Source organism: Bubalus bubalis, chromosome 6 (genome assembly GCF_019923935.1).
Source record: "Bubalus bubalis isolate 160015118507 breed Murrah chromosome 6, NDDB_SH_1, whole genome shotgun sequence".
Taxonomy (NCBI): domain Eukaryota; kingdom Metazoa; phylum Chordata; class Mammalia; order Artiodactyla; family Bovidae; genus Bubalus; species Bubalus bubalis.
The window spans coordinates 62,410,218-62,434,586 of NC_059162.1; the positions used below are offsets into that span (position 1 = coordinate 62,410,218).

The 24,369-nt window shown below is 35.9% G+C and overlaps 1 protein-coding gene across 13 annotated transcripts in view; it reads right to left on the reverse strand.

The window, feature by feature from the left end:
• Positions 1 to 24,369, reverse strand: part of ADGRL2 (adhesion G protein-coupled receptor L2) — a 302,557-nt gene that overhangs the window by 182,081 nt on the left and 96,107 nt on the right. For 5 of the 13 annotated variants that reach the window (XM_044944790.2, XM_044944802.2, XM_044944800.2 and 2 more), the window contains exon 1: positions 16,502 to 16,644. The exons of 1 other annotated variant lie outside the window; for it this stretch is intronic. The gene's annotated coding sequence lies outside the window, so the exon portion shown is untranslated. 7 more of the 13 variants (XM_044944793.2, XM_044944803.2, XM_044944791.2 and 4 more) reach the window with 6 other exon arrangements.

Consider the following 24,369-nt stretch of genomic DNA (forward strand, 5'->3'; position numbering starts at 1 on the left):
AGTAAGGAATGAATGCTCAAACAGATAAGTGGAGCTTTAAAAATTCTGAATGGTCTAGTTGTGATACTGTCCAAAAGTTAATTTTCATTAGCAGTGTTAATGAAAAATTTAACTACGTAGCTAAAACTACATACTGTTTCCTGGAATTCTTTCTAATAGTTTTAGTTTGATTTTCTAATTATTGATCCTGTTATAGCTCCCTATCTTAAAGCCTATCCTTATACAGGGCTGCATAAACTTTCTACTCTTTTTAGATCTCTTTCACGCAATAAATACAAATTAATGTCAACAAGTTAAAACAGTAAAAGTGCCACAAAGTTTAGCTAAGTCATAAATTCTAAGAGAAAAGATAAGAGAAAATCAGCAGAAACTTGTCTTATGCATAATGCAATAATTTATAAGTTTAGATAATACAGCCTAATTTTCAGCCAAAAAATAAGATTAAAACAATGGTAAATCCTGGCAAAGATATGATAGTATATAATACATACACTTTCCTTACCATATTTTGGCTGAAACAAATCTAAATAAAGTAGGATGGCAGGCCAATCAAAGGCATCGACTGTGCAATGTAGCTGCCCATATCAATCCTTTTTATACACAAACTACTTTTTTTTTCTTTTAAATAATTTTATTCATAACACAAATTTAATTATAGGATGGAAGTACACATGCACTCCTCAGTCATTTATGATGCTTCAATGAAAAACTTATTTTCTATGAGAAAAAAATATATGCAACAGAGTTTTTATTTTGTAGGTTGAATAAAAGTATGCAAAGTATAAAAAGATCCCTCTTATGTTACAATGAATTGTCAGAACTAACATTAAAAGAATGTTTTACAAGAGTTGAATGACAAGCATGAAAGTATAACAAATTATGGGGACTCAATATATACTAAGTCATATGGAAAAACTTTGAAGGTCACCAACAAATAATGAGATTTCATATTAAATAAAACAAAAACTATTTCACATTAAATAAAACAAAAAACATTGATTACTAATCACTCAGTTTTTATCTTAGCTCTCTTTAGGAGGTCAAACTGCAGCTTCTTTGGGAAGTCAAATGAAAAACATGATTTAAGTTTTTTAAAGGAGAAATAAGGCCCTCAGCCATAAATTCAGAAATGAATGATATCAAATTATTTAAAAAATGCCTGAAGAAAACACTCTATCAGAGGGAATGCCAAAAATACAAAAGCAATACACAAAATACCAAAATGACATTCTTAAGAAGAATACAAGAAATACCTGATATTATCATCAATTTTTTGAATATAAATAAGATCTGTGATAACTTACTTTTTAAAAAAACAGGCAAAATAAGCTTTAATAAAGTAAGCTAACAAATTAAAACTATATTTTAGCTTATTTCCAACTAAAACTTAACATCTTGGTGAGCTAACTGCAACCCTCTTGATAGGCTCTTCTTGGTTTTCACAGAATTAGCAGGCAATATAGAGAATGAAGCTATTAGTGTATGATTCTCAATATTCTTAAAATACTTAGGCAATAGTTGTAGTATAGTTTTCAATTTAGTACTGTTTTAAACAGCTCTAATTCTTGTTCTCTAATTTCTTTATAGGATATTCTTATACTATTAAAAAACAATCTATATGTTTTTGAAAAATTGAACTCTAGAAAATGTGAATTTGAAGATACTAAAGATTTGTTCTTGTGTTTTTTAATCATATATTATTAACTGAATAATAACTGTCTTAAAAGATATCTATTCTCATTTAATGAAATCAATTATAGGTTTCCAGGCTGAAATATCTAAAGAACTTAAGTACTTAATATATTAGTAACACAACACAAAAAAAAAATTTTTTTTTTTAAATGGGAGACGCGGCAGAGGGAGAGCAACTGCATTATTAAAACAGCCAAGTATAAAAGTTATGATTGACCATCAAGTTTATTGTAATTCTACATCACCACAATTCTGCAAAATATTTTATAAGCACTATTCAACCATAAACTCCTAAACACATTATAAAGATAGAAAAGTGCTTTGAGAACTGTGTTCTTAAATACATTAGTGTGTTGCAGCTGTTAAGCGAATCCCACATAGCAAAGAGTTAAAACAAAGACTTTTTTGAAGTGTAATTTAATTTCAAAGATCCAGTATTTATTTTTATATCAGGTATTGTGGACCTGATTAATTAATTACTCTAAGAGATAACAAAGCATTTGTTATGATGCTCTAACAAGGAGTAAAATGCATGGCTAAACCTTTTCCTTGAACCTAAATCAACTCTTACTTAGGGCCTCTCAAATGAGTAATAATAACTACCTTGCTTTGACTTACATTTGGTCAAAACAAAAATGCCTTCTGAATCCATAAACTGGCTAAAAGAGCATTAAATAAAAAGTTTTTTTTTAATTACACAAAAATTCATTGATTCAATGGGTTTTCCTTTCCTTCTTATAACTGATTTAATTAAATGACAATAGATACCTTTTAAGACAAGATATCTTTAAAAAAAAAGTATCTATTAAACAGAAATATAAATCTCAAAATATAAATCATTTGTATGATTAATGATCACATTTACATTGAAATACGAAAACCAAATTTAAGAGACAAAATTGTCCATAAGTAAAAATCATAAGTATTTTTAAATTTCAGGTATTTGCTTTGGTGTTGGATGTTTATAAGGTAAATCAATTATGTCTAAATTACTGGTAATTTGTAATATCTTCGTTGATAAAAATAGCATACTTTTTATTAAAAATACCTAATATCTTAAAATTTAATATTTTTTAAAATGAATAGAAATTTGATATTCTAAGGTCTTAAACATTTTCACTTTAATATAGCTTTGAATTAGCAATATTAGAATGTCACAAAATCATACCATACAAAGTGTACATAATAAAATGTAATCTTTTTAAACTTCTGTTAGATTTCAATTTGAATAAATCTACCAAATAGATAATCAGAAATGCCTTTGAAACGTGAAGGCAAAAAGACACTGTTCATTTTTACAATTAAAATGAAAGGTATAGTTTTTAAATTCTGGTAATAAGGCAATTTAAAATATATTTTTAAATTATTTTCTGATATAGTTACTAAAACATACAGTTCACAGTTTTGCATTTCCAGACTCTTCAAATAGATATATATAAAATTCTGGATAAATACTATTTAGAGTTTACTTTGAGTTTATTATTTAGATATAGTTTTGTTAATGTGTTTAAGATGTTGAACATTAAAATATTTACCTCTGAGTTCAAACAGTTAGAATTTCTATTTTTATTATTTCAAATATATATTCGTAACAGTATTACCCTTATCTGGAGAATTTTTCTTTATATTGTAGTCTATTCATAATATTTAAAAAAGCAATCTGCTCATATAGATGCAGAAACAATTAATACATACCCAACATTAATACAAATGACATGATGTCTTATCATAATTCATATTCTTTTTTACTGTTCATTCCTGAATGTTTAATAGAAATTTTTTGGTTATTTACTAAGAATGCCAGGGTTATTTTAAATGGAAAAGCAGATGCCAATTAACTTTCTCATCATAAACATCCTCAATATAATAAAATAACAATAATCTTTCTACAGCAATAATTTAACTTTTCACTAGCACATTTTCTTCACAATTAATTCAAATTTCATTATTTTAAAAGTTGCTCAGTAGTCTACCTTTAGATTAAAGACAAAACAGGTAGAACTTACCCTAGCTGTGCCTTTCGATAACCTCACAGAAGTTATGTACTCTGTGACAGTTACTGTTCCTCATGTAATAATTTTCCTGGAATGAATTCTCTCTAGTAACCCTTAGCTCACTGTGAAGAGAGGTGTGGCATTTAAGGGAAAAGAGTAATGAACTATAATATCAGATTCCATATTCCAATCCCTATCATATTTAGCACCAACTATGACATGGTATGATAAGAAATCTCTTTGTATATTATTTAAGGCAATGAAGCAAAGTTGGCAGTACAGGATATCTATCGATAATTTTATGGAAAGGAACATGTGGATATGTTTGTAAAACATAGCATGTAATCCTATTGAAACATAATTGCTGTTGCTAATATTCTTACCCTGATATGAATATGTTCTGCATCAATGTAGCACAGACTTGTTAAGATAATACATGACCATGCTGAGAAGGTAATACTTATACAAAAGCCCATGCCACTACCATAAATCTCCTTATTAGACAACAGTTTTCATACTTAGAGAGGCATTCAGTGTAATAGTGAATAACTCAACTTTTCACATTAGTAAAGATTAGCTAATAATATAATAAACCCACAAGAGCAAATTTCATCAAGAAACAGTCTTTTAAAATACAAAATAAATATTTTTGTCATCTCATCCCTTGGTAAACTAAGGAAAAAATGAACTATTGTATCTCTTTTCAAGTATTCTTAAGTAGATAACCTTTCTTCCTCCTAACGGGCAAATTCTTATAATGCTACCATACCAAAATGTAAAAATTAAAATAAAATGATTCATTTTTAGTAGAATTTAACATGATATCCTATCCTTAAATTTCCTGTCACAATTAAATATACACAGGTAATTTGAAAAATCTGCTCACTAAAAATTTGATCCAAATGCTCCTACAGGCTTTACATTTAGATTATCAAAACACCTGCTTGCAAAACTCTATTATTTCTGAGTATCTGGTTAAAAATTTTTTAGAAATTAGTTGACTCGGAGTTCACAAACAAAATTCTGTTTCTAATCAAGCAGTCTTTCATATCTGCATTCATTTTTTACCAAGCTAGAAAGCAGTTTTCTAACCTACTTAATAAAAGGTCCTTATTAGTAGTTTACCCGTTTTAAGTGTCACTGCACAAATCAATCCATCTTTGCAAGTAAAAATCACTAGTCCACGTGATTGTTTTTGTTTTTAGAAAAGAACACATGCAACAAATCTAATCTGATCTACTAATTAAATGTAGAGGAATGCAATTTAGTCCTTATCATTAACTGATTGTTTTATATTTTGCATAATCCGGAAAATTATCTAAAATTTTTGAATCTTTTAACAATTAAGTATTAAAGCAGAAGATGTCTGCAGCCATCCTCCCAGAGCTTTGGCCAATCATTTAAAAAAAGCAGAATCTCAAGATGAACCTGATTCACTATCTTCATTGTCTTTCTAGGAAATTTTACTAATTAAGAAAAAGTAAAAAGTATATCTGTAATCTGTAAATACAGAAAATCATAAAAACCTGGCATTTATTACTGTAAACTTCACTAGAATTTGCCTAATCTCAAAATGCTTTATTTTCCTTAGAATAATTTTTCTCAAACAAAAACAATGTTAATAAAATACCATTTTCAAAAGGGAAATGATCAATTTATACTGCCTTGATTATTTTATCTCATATGCAAGCTCCCTCTACAGGTAATAACAAAGGTTGGCAAAAATATTTGAAACATGTAGGCAATTGTGTGGTAAAGATGCAGAACATAATTGTATAAAAATACTATTATCTAGCATTGTTCCTCCTCCTTACCAATTACTTGATAAATAACTGCTCCTGAAAATCTGTGGTTCAGCATGATTACTCTTGCCCAACATCTTGGTTAAGAACACAGCTAGAGCAGTCAGGATACACAAACTTTTCATATTTCACCCAGAGGTACTCGCACAGTGTATTTCAAGGAAAAGAAAGCATTACCTTGCTTACACAGCACCAGCGTGAAACTGGCAATTCACCCAAACCAAAGCTGCCCAAGACATTTACCTGGTGCGTCTACTAAACGCAAAGAAAGCAATCCAAAGTGGCTTCTTAGGACTGACTCACAGTCAAAGATAAAAAGTCATATTTAAACGACTCCAGTTACAACCACATTTTATTTTTATTTAGAATAACTCATAAATTTAACCCAGTGAATATCTTCTTTTGAAAACTAAATGTATTTTCATTAATTCAATAGAAAGAAAAAGAAATTCAATTGCTTTCCAAAAATTTTCTTTATCTCTCCATAATATTTTTTTTAGAATCTGTTTTAGATTTCTGTTTACACATTCTCCTTTTTTGCCACGTTCCTTTGCCCAGGTATACGGAGATAAGACAGATCCTTGTCAATGAAGAAAAAAAAAAACCAGGTTAAAAACCATTTCAAATTCTTGGGACAAGGTGTTGCCAAAAAAATGTTTCGTTTTGATTCCTCTCTCCTTTAAGATTTTTGGCATACCCCACCTTTATAAGGTATAAGCAGTGTTTGTAAATTTGATGCAAATTGTTTGACTTACCTATAAATGAATTGACAAGCTTATCAAAAGTGATTTTTTTAAAAACTAAGATTATTAAACTATTATGAAAGATATGCTAACTTTCATGCTAAAACATACAGAAATATAGATATCAATTATATTTTTTTCCAATTAAAAAAGAAAATAAGGTTAATAGGAAAAGCAACTTATAATAAGCAGAGTTTTTAGTGAGATTTTTGCTTAACAGAAAGAAATAAAATTGTTTCACTTATATTTTTAAATATTCAGACTGCAGACCTAGTTTAAAATCAAAGGCAATATAAAAAGTGGGTTCCAAAGGCTATGGGTGACAAAGCATTTGCAGCAGAAAAAAACAAAGGAGGGGCCTTCCCCATATTATACCTCATCGAGAGCACTATCAAGAGAAAGCACCTAAATAGTAAAAATCTTTCACACAGCAGGCAGAACTTGGAAAAGGACAAAAACAACTGTGTCCTTAGTAAAGGTGAAAATATCAAGGATATTATAATTTTAGTATAATTTTTATTTGCTGGTGCATATGAAGCAAAATCAAGTGTTTTAGGATTACGCCCATCTTTTTCAAAATGGAACAAGATATGTAAAATGGATCAATTCTTCATTCAATACACTACACCTTTATCAAATTCTATGAAAATATGTGCAGTCACTGGGATATAGGTACATAAGCTTACCTCATCAAAATTAATGATTCCCAAGCTGTCTTGAACATTTTAAACCATAGAAAAGTCAAGAATTTTAAGATTTAAAATACACCGTAAGCATCCTGAGACTAAAAAGATGAGTGAAGAAAATGTTATATAAAAAATGCATTCTGTAATACCTAATCAATAACAACAACAGTAAACAGTAAAAAATGGTAAGCTTTTAAAGCACAGGAATAAAATTTCTATTCTTACAGTAGAATAAAAAAATTAAAATTCCAAGAAGAAATCCTTGCTTCTAAGTAAAGACACAGGGAAAATAGTTTTCAACATGATTTTTTTTATGTAGTAACTTGTAGTTGACAGCTAAGTAAATATAATCTACATAAAACAGAAATAATCTATCAACTAAAGACCTTGTCAAAAATCTTGTAAACTTACCCATTACGTGAAGAAATGATGTCACAGTATTTAATTTTAAGAATAAATGATTAAAATTAAAGCTCACTTTATAAACAAACCAGAAAGAATTCTCTTTTTCCTCTCTACAGATATACCCTACTTACTATCCTCTACTAGAGAAAGCATGAGTCAAATGCAAGGTCACGCAGACCGCCCCCGACGGCCAAGAACCATCTTTGACAGTATGGGGGTTAGATTATTCTCTCACCTAAATCCAGTGCAATAATCTGTTTGGGGTGTGGACTGATGTAAAAACACCTACAAAATGAGGCAAAGTGTGCATAGCACAAGAATTTAATGGTCCAAAGGCAGGAAATATCTTTGAGAACAAAACACAGATCAAGTAAAGTCATATCATTTTCAAAGTCAGTTTAAAAACAGATATCTTAATCATTTTACATTTTAAACTTGCCTCTGTGCTAATTTTTAGCCAATAACTGTCAATTAACACTGATGTATACAAAGGAACAAAATGGAAAATGTATGCTTATGTACCTACATGTTTGTATATATTTGACCAAGAAAGGATTTAGAGTATTATCTAGTAACTGAAAGAACAAAATTAAATCCTTCCTCTTTTATTATATATCTCACAATGCATTCTTCTTTGCTACTACAATGGCTAATGTTTTTGTTATTCATCCAGAAAAAGATACAGGGTTGTACCTGGTTTTGTTCTAACAAAGTAATATGTGACCGAATTGATCTGAGTCTAAAGTTAACCATTTTTTCAACTTCTTCTCTCTCTCACATTCAAACCTGTTTTTATCCATGTTTCTTTTCACAGCTACCTGATGAAAAAAATTTCAAAGTTACTTCATGCATCTTAAAACAGAATTAAGATCTGATTATTTCAGGAAGTTAACTTCTGTTCAACCTGCCTGCTTTTTAATCTTGCATTTCTATGTTTATTAAAGTCCTGAATCTATCCATTAAAAAGTCTCCCAAAGAATTTTCAGCTTTAAGTAAGCTTCTTTTAAGGAACTCATTTTGAAATATTGAAATTCAAAGATTAAGGTGTAATCTCTGGGTGTGAATTTTAATGTTTATAATGGGCTCCTCACAGATTGGAAAAAATCAATGGCAAGACCAACAGGGGCCCGTTTTGCTCAGCATACGTTTTCTTGTCAGGTCGTGATTAATGCTGTGCTCTGTAGAGGGAGACATTACATCCGGGCTAAAACAGTCCTAAATTTTACCCTCAGGCAGAATTCTGATTTAAACATCTCTATTTAAAGTGACATTTGTCCTCCCTTTTCAACTGGTTTCCCCAGAAATTCCAGGAAGTTGACTTCATGACCTAAAAACCACCGGGTGGCTGTGAAGAGCAGTTGTGCCTGTCCTTGCACTTCAGTAAATCTGGGCGCCAGAATGAATCCAGGTGGTAATAAAACAGGTGCCCAGCTACTGCACAGATGAATCCCATCCCACTTTACTGCTACAAGAATTTAAGACTTAGACTTCAGTGGAATTCTGGAGTCACTAAATATTTTGAATATGTGTTTCTTTGGCTGATAATAACCTAGCTATTACTACTGATGGACTAGTGTCTTTTGATTCATAAAATTACATCTGATTTTTCACTACAATGATTTGAAATATCAACGGATTACAAATTCTGGAAATCCAGAAAAGCAACAATGTCATGGAATAGCTTCCATTAAAAAAAAAAAAAAAAAAAAAAAAAAAGGAAAGCAAACAGAAAAAATGTTCCCATAACAAAAGTCCCCAAGTAAACAAGATGTATGTGTATATAAACAGGCGCCAATATTCTTACACTGTGAAACATGGTAACTTTTGATATTATTAAGCAATTTAGACACTGCTGGCAAGTTCCTACTAACCAAGGTAATCTAATTTCTGTTGCTTTTCAAAGTAAATTGATTTTTTCTTTTAGCCGTCTGGTAATTGAACAAATTTATACAACTGTGATGGGATTTTACTTACCACCACACAATGCATAAAATCCTTTACAAAGACAAACTATATTACTTTATAAAACTGCATTTTTGTTGTAATTAAACAAATTGTATTTAAACTTGCTCTGTGCTTCCAAAGCAAGCAATAGCATTTTGCTATAAGCTACACTTTACTTGCAGGTGTTAAGTGGTTTCTTCATTTGCTCTACCTTTTTTGAAAGATAATCTTTACAAAATCCAAGAATTTTTCTGGTAAAAATAGCTTTTAAAAAACTGTTGGTAAGAATCTATTGGAAAGTGTAAATTATTGCCTACATTTAACACATCAGATAAATGACCTAAAATTTGTTTTAATAATTTTTATCATTTAGGACTTTTTCTTACATTACACCAGGATCCACTTAAAAAATACCTACTTACATCAAAACAGCATTTAAGGGATTTTCATAATTTATGAGTATGTGCCTACTCAGTCGCCCGTTTGTGTCTGAGCCTGTGACCCCATGGGCGCCCCATCAACTATAACCAGCAGGCTTCTCTGTCCATGGAATTCTCCAGCCAAGAATACTGCAGTGGGTAAGCTATTCCCTTCTCCAGGGGATCTTCTCAACCCAGGGATGGAACTCAGGTTTCCTGCACTGCAGGTGGATTCTTTACCATCTGAACCATCAGGGAAGCCCTCATACTTTATAACATATAATTAACAAAACCTATATATTAAACTTAATAGACCACCCTGAAGTCTTGAATAAAATTTACGAATCAGATCCTAGTTGTAGTTACTCTTTTAAAAGTTATAACATCAGGTCAAGAAAAATGATATTATTTTAATATTCTAATTCCATAATTCTAATAAGTAGTAACTATCTCTAAATTAATAAATGTCCTTTTTTCTGAAAGCATTAAAAAATAATAATAACCACTACTTTACCCATCTTAGGTAGCAAAAAGATTTTAATAACAGTTTCAATTTTTCTGATAACATTAAGCCTAATTATAATAATCCAGATGATCAAATACTTTTCAATCTTCCCTGATTCAAATAATTCAATCAAGAATTATTTGAAGAGATGAATATTTGGGTGGGCCTATAGACTATTTAGTGTTATATAAGAAGGAATTTAACGAAGCTACGATTTTAGTCTATCTTTAAAATAGAAATGCTTTCTTCTTTCTTGTAAATAGTTACAAAACCTAAACCTGTACCTGTTAAGGTAATGTGAACTAATACTTAAACAAATTACCTTAGTAACTGATATGACCAAAACAGGATTTTAAGTCCTTTCCAGGTCTAGCAGCTAAAGTTATTGTTTTTAAATAGCAATCCTATAGGATACTAAATTCTTCAAATTTCCAAAACTAAATCTATATGCAGTTTATCTGTGCGAGTGGTATGGCTTCTATTAATATGAGAACAGATTTCTACCAGGTAGGGTTCGGCTCATTCCTTGAAAAATAGACTGTAAAACTCTCTTCATTTCATACTACACTTGTCAGTAAACTCAGTGTTATTGAGTATTTATTCACAAAAGTTAGGTCAAATAAATATTTTGATAGAAAACAGAGCAATAACATTTTATCACTATGGTGTGCTTCTAGTGATCTTCTGACCTTTCCAACATTTGTCTTAACTCACATATTCCTATATTACTTAAGACATTAAAATATTATTTTAAAAATTTTAATAAAACACACAAAGCTCAAATAAAGATCAAACAAAGTTCTAACCTTAAGTAAACCTGGCTTTTAAAGCGATCCTCTTGCTAATTTTAAGAAAGGAAACGCCCAGAAGCTTGGTGTTAATGTTTCTGCTCATTTTGAAAAGTGTAGCAATAAAAACCCCAACTGTTTGTCTTAAATTAAGACTTGAGTACTCCATGTGAGATCTGTATATTTATACTAGTTTTTATAACATCTGTAAGTTTTGTTGTCTGTTTTTGATATTAGTCCACTAATAAAGCAGAGAATCAAAAGCCTGGAAAAATTATATTTATTGGAAATCTTCAAGTCCAAACCTCAAGTAATTGGTTTGTTCTACCCCACATGATTCAATATTCTGATTTCCCCAACTACCTGCTCCCAGAGCTATCTGCATTTCTAAATTTGTTTTGTTGCCAACACATAGTAACTCAGTGATTGAAAATGGCAGCTGAAGTGCTTCTACAACACATTAATTTTTCTCTAAGTAGTCCAATTTTGTCATCTAAATGTTGAAAAATCTTTTCACTGCATTTTACACCTTTAGATTTTTGTTGAATTCAGGCTCACCATCATATAAAATGAAGAGCAATGTTTTCAAGACAATTTTTAGATTATCACTAATAGCTTTAAAGGATAATGTGTTTTCTTTATAGCACTCTGCATTCAAAGCAGACTAGTTAACAGCAACTTAAGTGCAATAATAGCAATTACATCAATGTGGGCTTTTTTACCTCAAAAGTACTTCCCAGACAACTGAAGAGATCAGATAAATAAACTATCATAAAATGATTTCAGGGTAATAATATACAATTTGAATGCCACTAAAAAAAATTTCATCTTAATCTGAAAAAAAATTATCCTATTTCACTTTAGACTTACAGTATTAGGTGATTAATGGTTATTTTTCTCTCCAAAACTTGTTATTAATTTTCACTTTTAAAAGGAAAACAAGGACTTCTGAATGTGTCCTTTTTTAAAAAAAAAAAAGCCCCCTCTAATGAAGGGGTATCAGTTCATGTTCAAAATCAACCAACCATCAAAGGTAGAACTATAAGAGATATGTGCTTACAAATCTCCAAACCATCCCTGAGATTTATTTTCATCCTAAAACTAGGTTTTAGAAAATCTAAAGCTAAATAAATAAAACCAATATTTCCCCAGAAGTTGAAGGTAGTATTTCTCCCTTGGCCCATCTGCTTGCCATAAAATAATCCAAATGACCTAAGTACCTGTTATTTATTTCTTTATTCATGGATATTGAGTTGTTTAAAAAATTCAGAGAACATATTTCTCTGCAAGTGCAAAAAAAAGCCATTAGTATATGCTATATACATATGAAGAAAAATCTCTAAGCTGACTTCCAGAGTTCACTATTCAATAAAATACAAAAATTTGAGACAAAACAAATCAATATTTAAGCAATTATCTCCATATACAATTCATGTAAAATCTGAGTATCACTTCGAAATCTTTTTCAAACTTATACTTGCAACAGAAGTTGCATTAACCAGGTTTATGTTGCTTTTAATACTCAAAACTCTCCACGGACTTTTTTAACCTATAAATTTAGCAAGTCTATTAAAGTTTCCTGAGTATACAAATGAGTGTCCTTTCATCACAAGATTCTACTGCTTTATACATTAATTAAAAGACTTTCTCAGCCATTTTACTAATATAACAAAGTGCAGACCTTAGAAAAATATTAAGTTAACAGGAAAAGCTTTCTCATTCTCTCTTCCACTGAAGGGACCCCAAAAGACAGGCAACAGTGACTCTCATAAAATAAAAGGTCACTCTTTTTCTAGGAACAAACCATTTATCAATAGAAAATAATTGTCTTTCCATTTGCAAGGACTCCACAGCAACAGACAATGTTTTTAGCTCACACAATTACAAAACAGTAAAAGTTCAGAAACACAGCCTGAATCCACCTCCCTATTTTTACCCTTTACAATTCTCATTGCCCTTTGGGCCTCCACTTGGAAGCAAATGGAAGACAGGCTGAAGTTTTCTCAATTGAGCTGAAGCTAAGAAACCTTTGATATGCTAATAGTCCCCTTCAAACGGTAAGAATTCACACTTGCATTAATTCAAACAATTTGTGCAGAATGATGTGAAATGGCACCTCTTTTAGAAGCAAGCAACAAAAGGAGAGAATCGGAATGTCTGAAGAAACTAAACAACACAACATTTGTTCTGCAGCATTCTATCATGCATAAACGTACTGGAGGATGGAGGCGAGGGACTACAAAAAGTTCCACAACACACCTGAACAGAAGTATATTTGCTTATAAAGGGTTTCTCAAGTATTACAAAGATACTAAATTTAAGTTACAAAGTTACCCTTTACCTAGGTCAAGAGTTCCATCACAACTGGGAATGTTGCCAAAGACACCACACAAACCATTCTATTTTTCGGCTATGGAGGCAGATTGCCTCCTTGGTGCCCATCTTTTAAGGTCTGCCCAAGAGCAAACTTGATTTAATAAACGACATCCCAACAGGCAATTATTTACCAAACGGATGTGACTTTTCTTCATTGTGTAACTCTTGAGTTGAGCAAAGAACAAACTCGGTGGGGCCCGTTCCAGACACAAACATTGACAGGAAAATGAATGGACCAACCATGTTCGTGAAATGTACGTCTCTGAAAGAGAGAAGTACACATCGTGTAAAGAACGCAGAAGAAAATTTAAGAATTGGGGGCGGGGCGCGGAGGAGAGTGCCTAAGAACCTGGCCTTTGTAACGGCAACCATATGGTTGGTGGCTGCGGCTCAGACGCTCCCAGGCTGCTTGGAGAAGCTGCTAAGCAGCCTGACACCTTTCAAGAAACAGGAGGAAAACATTTCCTCGGTCTGAATCTGAGACAAAACAGTTTGCATCGGGAAGAACGGAATGAGGGGGCCAGCGAAGGGGGAAAGGATGGGGGGGGGGGGGCGGGGGAGGAGTCCATAGAAGGTGGGGAAAGGAGATGGACACCGCAGGACTTGTCCCTCCAACCATGCTTTCAGAGGACAGACTGAGTAGGGGATAAAAAAATATTTAGGGATAAAGAAAACCGTGCCTTAGCAGCCGCTCATTGCCGCTTTGGCACAGAATAAAGCTTCCAACGATTTCTCCTAACCCAAGCCCCGTAGTTTGGCGAAAGGAACAAACTTTCTAGATTCCTAGCGAAAGAGTCTTACAGGAGTGCCTCCCACTGCTGAGGCGCTTCTGTCGCTCCCCTCGCCCTCGCCTCTCCACAGGAGAGCCGGGTGGCCCCAGCCAAGCAAGGAGCCCACGCTCGTTTAAGGGAGCGGGGAGTCAGGGACGGGGGGGTGGGGGGGGGTCTCCCTTGCCTCGCGCCCCTCCCACGCCTTTTCCCCCTCAGCTCCCCACCCGGCACCCTGGTCCCACAAGCCAGGTTTCCAGAAGTTCGCAGCCCCAGCGCCAAGCCCAGAAGCCCACACCCCGTAACTTCGCCCTCAGGCCCAGCGCAGCCCGCTGCTGCCCTCTCACTGCCGGTGCGGGAGGCACTTGGCCTTCCTGGGGCCCGCTGGGTGCTCGGCCCCGCCGCCCGCCCGGCCCCGCCGCCCTTAATCGTTGCCAGCCCCCGTGCCGGCCTGGCCACATCTGGCTGCGCTTTGCTGTCATCCTCGCCTCTCCACACCACCTAACCACCGACAAAAAGAAACAACCACCCACAACAACTCATCCCATCGGCCCCTCACCCCCCGCCCACTTGCCCCGAACTCGCTCCCAGCGTTCGGCCTCCCGGCTCCACTCACAGCCCCGGACAGATCTGCAAGTAGGAGGGGCGTGGGGGACAGGGGCGAGCTCCCCTCCGGGGCCTCCCGGCTGCACTCACAGCCCCGGACGGATCTGCAAGTAGGAGGGGCGGGGGGGACAGGGAAGAGCTCCCCGCCGGGGCTCCGGCGGGGGCGCGCCCCACTTTCTGCCTCCCCAGACAGGCTGTGAAAAAGCGAACGGCACCTTCTGACCCAGGCTCTCAGTAAATCAAAAAACACTCCCCTACCCCCCCCCCCCCGGAGTCCCCTTCAACTAGGCTGTAACCAAGAGGACTTCACGACACTGGCAGGGCGAAGCAGCAGCAGGCTGGACAGGAAGGGGAGTTCTGCGGATCGATTTCCGAGGAGGGGGAGGTGGGGGTGGGGGCGAGTACCCCGAGCCCGCGCTGTTCTCCCTCTTGCCCCCGCCGAACTTTAACAGCGGAGTGCCAACTCACCCTCGGCTCCCTACACCTTCAGCATCCACCCCTGTGCGGGAGGAGCAAAGCAAACAGGTTTCCAAAGCCCGGCACAGAGGCACATTGTTCGCTCCCGCGGCTCTTACCTCGGTCTGCGAGCGCGCCCCGGGGGCGGGCCGTCTGGCGCAGGGGCCGCGCGGGGAGAGGCGCAGAGGGCTGCGGCCACTCGGGCCGGCGAGGGCCGAGGCCGGCCGCCGAGTCCGCGCGGGAGGCAGCGCCGCGACTCGCCGGCCGGACACAGCGCCGCGGCTCGGCTCGGCTCGTCCTCCTGCTTGGCCGCCGCCGCCGCCTCCTCCTCCTCCAGCCAAGCAGCCAGCGCCGGGCGGCTCCTGGGGTTAGGTCAACATTTTCCTGCAGTTTCCCACACACCACTCAGCGAGAGGGGTCTTTGGCACACGCGCGCGCGCCCCCAGACCGCACGCTCCTTCAGAAAGATCAGAAATTCGGGAAGCGGAGGGAAAGGGGTGACGGAGGAAAGAACCGACAGAGGTGCGCAGACTTGAGTGTCCCCTCCGAGCGGCAGACGCGGGAGGGGCGAGCAGACGCCGGCGGCGCGAGGCCAACTCAGTTCGTCAGGCGAAGCCACTCAGCCCGCCGTCCGCGCCGGCCGGGCTGGCATCCTCGAGCCGACCCTGCGGCCTGGGGAGGGAAACGGCAGCGGCCCCTCCTCACATTTCGGGTCCCTAGGCCGAGGTGGAACGGTGACCGCTGCCCCCCCAAGACTGGGTGAAGGCGAGGGCTGGGGCTTGGGGAAGCGGAGAGGTGTAGGGACGAGTCACGCCAGCAACGGAGGGGAGGTTTCCCCCCCCCCGCCTCCCGACTCCGACGATCCCGAGGAATTCTCCGGTAAGCTCCCGATTTCGCTCCGGTACCTCTGCGTGTGTGTGTGAGAGAAGAGAGAGAGGGAGAGAGAAGGAGCGAGACGGGGGAGCGCGAAGTCCTGACACAGACTCTCCGCGAGGTCTGAACTGGAGTCACCTCCAGCCTCCTCCTCCTCCTCGGCCTCCTCCTCCTCCACCCCAAATCCCCACCTCCCCAGCCCCGCGAGTTCGGCTAATCATATAAACATATTAGCGTGTACAGCGACAAAGGATAAATCTCTCCCTCCTGATTTTTCCAGCAAAGGGCTCAGGCAAACTCAAAAGATTACAGGCTGCTAAGTACAAAACGTGGAGCAGATAATCTATAACTCATTGCTGCCCAATAGCCATTTTCCACTCCATTTGAGCAGCTGCAGCGGTGGTGCACCCGAGCAAGGGGGAGGGGAGCGAAAGGGGACACTTACGGGCTCGAGAGGTTCGGGTGGCGGCGGCGGTGGCCCAGCAGCCGCCAGAGAACTGGCCGGCCCCTGCTCCGCCGGCCCGGCGGCCGCAGGGCTGTCCGGGCGGCGGCGGCGGCGGCGAGGGACGCGCGCGCACGGACGCGGAACGCGCCCCGGAGGCGGCCAGTGGTGGCTAGCGCCCCTCCTTTCCCCTCCCCGTCGACTCGCCCTCCCCTCGGTCCCGGGGCTCCGCATTCAGTCCACCCCCCACCGCCCCTCTGCATCAACACACCCATTCCATGCTGATCCCCCCACCTCTCCAAACTCCACTCACTGCGCGCTCGATCCTCCGCGCGCTCCTGCAGCGCGCGCTGTCCATCCTGTCTACACACACGCACTTTAAAAACATTTATTTTATTTCTGGAACGGGGTGAAAGGTATTTGGGAGACCGCGAAACTCCGGCCTCCGAGGCGGGGCGCTGGGGGCTGGCCTGCAGCTCGGGGGTCCCCTCCCCGCTTCCCTCCAGGCTCGGGAGCTCTCTCCTTGCCTGCACTTCTGAGAGGCGCCCAGGATGCGTCTTTTACCCACCCCGTCTCCAGGTTTTCTCTTTTCTCCGCGCAGCGAGCCGGAGGCCCCGAAACTTTTAGTTTCCGCGGCCCTTCTTTTGTGTGACTGTTCGGAGGAGAAAGAACGTCTGTTCGCCTCGGCTGCCTCCGTCCGGCTGCGGCGCGCGGGGGACGCTCCAGGGTTAATGCGTCTTTGATACCTGAGATTTCCGGCGGGCTTGTTAATGAAAGTTACATTTTTTTTTAATTGCGATGACTTTTTCTTTGTAGTTACAGAGAGCTAGCCAAAGTTTGACTTTATTGACTGTATTTCACAAGAGCGTTTTGTTTGTTTTTGATTAAATCCACCAGGATAAGCAAAGGAAGGAAAGGAGACTACAAGGCTCTTTTCTCGCAAGTGCATTCATCGCGCTATTTAGGTCTGTTTCCCTCATTTCCTTACATTGAAACTGCGTTTGCTCTTGTCCTCTGACCACACTTCCTTGCACCTCTCTGTTGGTAGTGTCAGCAAACAGCCAGGCAGCGCCTACGATGGACCCAAACTGAAGATAACAGACCACGACGGAGAAAATCGTGCTTGAAAAATGTTTGAAACCCAGTTGTGTCCTTTGCATATGAATAAAATCAAACCTGGATTTTTTTTTTTAATTACAAAATTTCTGAACTGAAAGTGACTACATTTTCAGATGTATTTCGAAATCCCTGTTTATGCTAATGAATGCAGACATCAATTAAAGAAGCATGTTTGCATTGGTTTTCAGGAAAAACTGATATTCCAAGATTTAAAACCTCTAGAAAATAGAATGAAACGAGATTCTTTGCTTTCAGAAACAATATATACTGTTTGTTGCTGTGGGTATGCTGCAGTCATCATACTTCAGAAATCATTTCAAATAACAGTGTTATTAAAATGTCAACAGCAGATTTTTCTAAAGACATGAAGACTCTAAATACCTATATTTTGTCACAAAGCCAGATATTTGTAGTACTAAAGTAAATACAACTATTGGTCAAGTTTTCTCTCAACTTGTAAAAAATCAAGTTAAAAGTACATATGTGTAAATAACTGAAACATGCTCTTTTGGTTGATTCATTTTAATTTTCTCAGATTCAAACAAGAATCCTTGATGATCAATTTTTTTTCTACTCACTGTGTTGATGTTTTAATATTCTCACCAATATTAAAGATAAGAGGAGCCACTTAAAGCATTGGTGCTTTAAACTACATAAACACTTCCATTTGCATAACATAATTCAAATATTGTTGATGCAGGATATAAACAAGTTTAGGAACAAAACACAGTTATGCAGAACTAGTGTGAAACCATATTTCATTCTTACATCTGTCACAATTTAGTCAAAAAGAAGGTAAACTTACAGAACTCTCAGACCTCAGAGGTCATTTATATCATGGTCTCCTTTTGGAACTTAAAATTATTTTATTCACGATTATAAACCAAAATTTTTCAAACAGATAAAAATTTGCATTTACTGAAAAATTTTAGCCCTTTCTTTTGTTCATCTTTGAAGATTTTTCATTTATCCAGGAATGATTCCCAGTGAATGCATAGATCAGTCTAATCCTATTTTCTTTGGGCAGGCAAAACTTGGGCTGAAGTTTTTATTTAGTAAGGTTAGTAAGTAATCAGTAGAAATTTTTGCCTAATTTAAGCTGCCCATGTTGTTGCCCATTTACTTATTTATTTAACTCTCTCAGAAAGAATCTCAGGAAGAACTCACTGTCTACATTTCTTAGGTCTGACGTACTTTGATGTTCAAGACATAAGTGAGTCACTCTCCACTATGTTCCTGAAGAGACTATAAAAAAAAGGAGGATGCATGGGAGGGGGAAGACATTGTCAGAAGTGGGTTAAAACTATAGGGAGTGGGAAATGCCTCACACAGGTTTTTAATTTTAATTCAATAGGATATGTATTTTATAGAGTTCAAAGGGTTCAGTGCTTTTTTTCCTAAGAATATAATAAGCTTGGTGTTTTTAAAATTATATCTAAATGTATTCATTCTCTAGGAGGTAATGTTTTAAATATTAAGGAATTTTTAATTCTTTCCTTACACTTCAAACATAATAATGCTTCATCCTTCTCTGTATTCACAAAGGACTGAAACAGAGCTTTTTAATTGCATTGATATATTCAAGATTAAGCTGTTAGCCACAAACCTGCATTACAAAGGAACACTTAAATGACACACACACATATCCAGACAACATAATTTGCCTGACACTTCATGACAATTCAAAACATAATTTATAACAATACAGGTGTTATGGTAAGAAAAAAATGAAATGAGAAGCTTAATAATGTCTGCAGATGTTAGCAAGCTAAGGAGAGTTGGAGTATGTTATGCATTCTCTGCAATCCAATCAATTTAACTACTCAATCTATATTATTCTTTAAGTAATGGCAAAATCATTGACTTATTCATAATACTTGCTAATTGTTTTTAAAAATAAATCCTACAAAGGACAAAGGAAACACCCATTCCCATTTGTTTTATGTTAAATCAACATCTAACCACTCATGGTGATTTCATTCAAAGAAAACAGAAGGAACTCATTAGTTTATGTGGTTTGAGAGATTGATGGGCTTCAAACATTTTAACCATACATGTTTTTTCCAACTGTAGAAACTCGTGTTTTTAATTTAAACATCTTTAAGAAACTAAAGATTATTTTATTCAATGGGTTCACATATTTCTGATACAGAAATTATGCTAACTTTTAAAGCTATTTACCATCCAGGCATCTTTCTTTAGAGCAAAGTGATGAGGTACATGTCAAAATACAAGTGTGAATACTAATAATATAGGTACCAATTTAAAGAATCTGAAAAAGTAGGAAAATGAGCAGGGTTGCAAAATATTGTGGTTAGTCTAAGCCAGCAGAACACTGGGAGTAACCTGTTCAACACCCAACTCCAGCAAAATTGGATATAGGTAAGCCAATTCTAAAAGGGGACACAGAGGAAGACTAGGGTGGTACAGGGAGAAGATCCAGATCTTGATAGTGGGCCAAAAATTATATGAAGTTTGAGCTACACTCTGTAGAGACCAATGAGACTAGATTGTATTCATTATTTTTGCCTGTGATGAGAGAGCTCTGTGAGAGTTCTAAAATTAAGCAAAAAACAGGTGAAACTGGTCTGGTTTCTAACATAGAAATAGAAATAAAATTAGCTAGATTTCATCCTGAACTCTGTGTTCCCTTTTCTTCATTGTCACTGCTCAATGATGCTTAGTGCTGAAACTAGTTTTCCCTACTCTAGAAAATAAATCTTTTAAAGCTCTAGAGCAAATCAAAGCCATATATAAATACCCAAACTAAACTAGAGCTGGTTGAAAGTTCCTAGCTTTGTTTTTCATCTTAACTTTGCCATGCATGTAGGCTGAAAAGAAATCAAAACTCATTTTCCATGAAAGCAGAAACATATGAAAGCACTTGCCAAAGCCAATAAGCTTTTAACTCTTCTCCCGGTTCTCTCCAGGCTGAGTAAATCTTGGTCCAAGAAGGACAAACCCTATCTAAAATGTAGAGATGCAGTCTCCAAAACTAATGATAGTTTCAACTGTATTATAAATGTGATTCTGGTGTACTGTGCTTAATGATATTATTTAGAAGTATATAATCACATCCTTTATTAAATACATATTATTTTGTAACTGTTATTGTTGCTTAGTTGCTAAGTGATGTCTGACTCTGCTACCCCATGAACTGTAGCCCTCTAAGTTCTTCTGTTCATGAGATTTCCCAGGCAAGAATCCTGGAGTGGGTTACCATTTCCTTTTCCAGGGGATCTTCCTGACCCAAGTATCGAACCCATGTCTCCTACATTGCAGGCAGATTCTTTACGAGCCACCAGGGAAACCCCATCTTTAAATATCTACCAAAATAACCGGTAGCTTGACTCTTTCTGTGCACCTAAAGTATTTATATTTGTCTAACTGTGTACAAAAGATTATACCTTTTTTTTTTTTTACCATTATGATACTCAAAAGTAAGCAAGTTAAAAAAGATACCCCTCATAATCATTGCTCCACTGAGTCTTACCAAACTCAAAGTTAATCTTTCTTTCCATAGATTATTCTCATAACTGTTGGGTAATCTCTGCACCTTGAGGATTTTTTGTAATCATGTCCTAAAGATCTTCTATAAATGTGTCTGTCGAACCAGGAAGTGTAAGTATAAGAACACTCTCTTTATAGAAAGCTGCCTATGACGTCTTATAATATTTTTTATCATAAATTCTCATCTCTTTTCTATATATGCAAACCTCTATCAACAATACAGATGAAACTTCTTTAAATTTTTTGAAAAATTCTAAAACTAAAAGTAACCTAAAATCACAACTCTGTTTTAAATATAAAGCATATAAAGTGGGCAGTTCTTAGTAAAGCAGTATGCATTGGATGAGAACAAGAGCAAGGCAGTGGTTAATAGTAGAGGCAACTCCACTTTGATTGAATCTAAACCCTCAAAGATAACCAAATAGCAATTCACAGAAGTCTAAATTGAATTTTTAGTGCCTCTGAGAATATGACTTTGATTATTCATGTCATAGTTCATTGTATTGTATATGGCAAAACTTGCAAAATGCTTTTAAGAGTCAGGAAACAAACTCACAAATGCCCTCTTTGCATTTCAGAGAGTGAGTCAAAAATATAATTATATAAAACTTATAATATTTCATATTAGAACACATTAAAGGTATCTTAATGATACAGCATAAAATAATAATTTAATATGTCATTTTAGTATTTTTTAAACACAAAATTGTTTCAGTTTTGAAAATATTTGATCATCTACAATTATGTAACAGGAAATGTTTGACCTGGACTTTTTGATTTTTCTGATCATATATATTAGCTGTTACTAACATTATTTATTATTTTGTTCTCTAATTAATATGGTGGTTATTTTTTTAACTCATCTTTTTTATTTTAAAAAGACCTTTATTTGTTGTATATATTTTAATAAAAATAAGTTTGAGCATATGGAAACTAGAACAGCAATTTGCAAAGGTTTTTATTCTCAACCTAGTTCTCATCATAGTTTCTTGATAAGATAATTCAATGTTGCCATCTCTATTTTCAAGAATAATTTAAATCTTTATAATTAGGTTTTCAACTTATTGTAACTCTTTTACAATGCATTCTTAAAGTCACTATGAAATCCATCACTTAGGTCCTAGACCAAACAATGATGTAATAGGCATATGTTTTTGTGATAAGTAAAGTGCATTAGAAAAGAATCTTTTTTTTTTAATCAGTATCCAAATTTAGAATCACATTAAAATGTAGTCTGCATCTCAAAGAAGTACTGAATGATTTGGTAATGATAAGGTTTTGTTGCGTGATATTTAATGAAGAAATTTTGGTTTAGGTGAAACAATAAAAATATATAAATAATCTCTCCAGCTGTTCTACATTAAAAAGTTGTCAAACCATCAGGTGGATAATATATTCTTTGAATGATTTTGATTCAGTGATAGGGATGTGCTGTACTGAACACATCTCTTATCCAACTGTACTGGTTACCAAAAATCACATATCTACAATATAACTTAAGAGGAGTATTATTGCATTAAAAGAGTGTTCCCCCTCATTATGGGAATGTAATTTATGACACCAATTTAATTAGTACTGTGTCTTTACTACCTGAATTTAATGACCCAAATTCAAACCACATATATTTCTTGTTCAGACAATGTGGACTACACTGCAAGAAAAGCTAATTTCCTGTTTATTATATAATGATAATTGAAACGCAATAATTTATGCAAATATGCTGTTACTGCTATATATGAAGTGGCATATCTCAAGGAAGATGTCATGGAAATAACATGAAAAATATTTATAGTTTGTTAAAATCAGAGAAAATAATTGAATTTGTTAAAATAAAATCAGAGAAAAGACTTCCAGCTATAAAATGTAAATATTCCAGAAATCAAAGAATGTAACCTATTTTTAAATAATATGGATCCCCAGAAGACTATCGTTTATCATGTTAAAATAAGCTTATGGATAATCAAATAAGGAATCTGAAAAATATTTTTAAAAATTATTTTTGACATTTCATATGATTGCTCAATATTTACTTTCTCTCCGGTGCCCTATAACAAAATGATTTTAAATATGATTTATATAAATCAAAAAAATTTATGCAGATGTAGATTTGAGATGATAATGCTGACCAGTTTGTTTATGTTGAATATTTCTATACAGGAGGAAATCATGTGATGTCAAAATAGACACTAAATTCAATCTTTAGAGAACTCTTTAACTGTTTAGGTAAATTTATAGCTTATCAAAATTTGGAGGTAACTTGTTACCCCTTATCACTGAGGGAAATCTATCTTTGACTCAGTTTTCCAGTTAATGAAAGAAGTGTTTAAATACTCTGTAGTTAGATTATTAACTTCTACAAAACTGAAACAGATGTGTGTCTTAGTATGCCATTAAATTTATGATTTACATAGAACCCTTACATAGAGCTGAGCAGAGGCCAGGGATTCTAATTTGCTCTAGATTTACAATAACCTGATCTGGTTTTTGTAAGTACTGAAACACTTTAAACAAAATTAGAAAGCAGTTGTGCTTTGTGTGATTAAAGATGCAATTCCCTTTGGAATAATGAGAAAAGTTAGAACATGTTTCTTTCTTTATGGATGTTTCTATTATAAACACGAGTGCTATACATTATATATTTTTGTTACTATGATTTCCTTGTTTTTAATTATAAAATAAACCAATTGAATTTCACTGGAGTCTCAATTGAAACTATGCCAAAATTTAGCTGAAGAATGTGTACTGAGATTCATAAAAATCCTTAAAAATTTTCCCAGGGTCTTAAGGTCTTGTTATACAAATACTAGTTCACCATAATTTTCTAGAGCAAAATATATTTCTGATTAAGACCTACACAGCAAAAAGACTTAAGTGCCAAACACATTTCAAGCCCTAGAAAACGGCATATATAAAATTGCTCAAAACAAATGATTACTGGATTCATTTGGTTACAAATAGAAAGAGGTTTATTTTATCTCATTCCACAAATAATAACATGTATAGCACTGTTATTTAAATTTCCTTCTACTTTGTTTTGTGAATTATAATCCATCAGTTTCTAAAAATCAAATCTATAAAAATACATTATTTTTAACACTGTGGATACTGGTTCCTTAAAAATCAGTCAAAGAGGTTGATATATCATTGTAAGCATTTGTGTGTATATTTGTGTTTATAAAAAATAACTACATGCAAGAATATTAATTCATTAAAAGTTTATCTCTCATAAAACCTTTATTAGC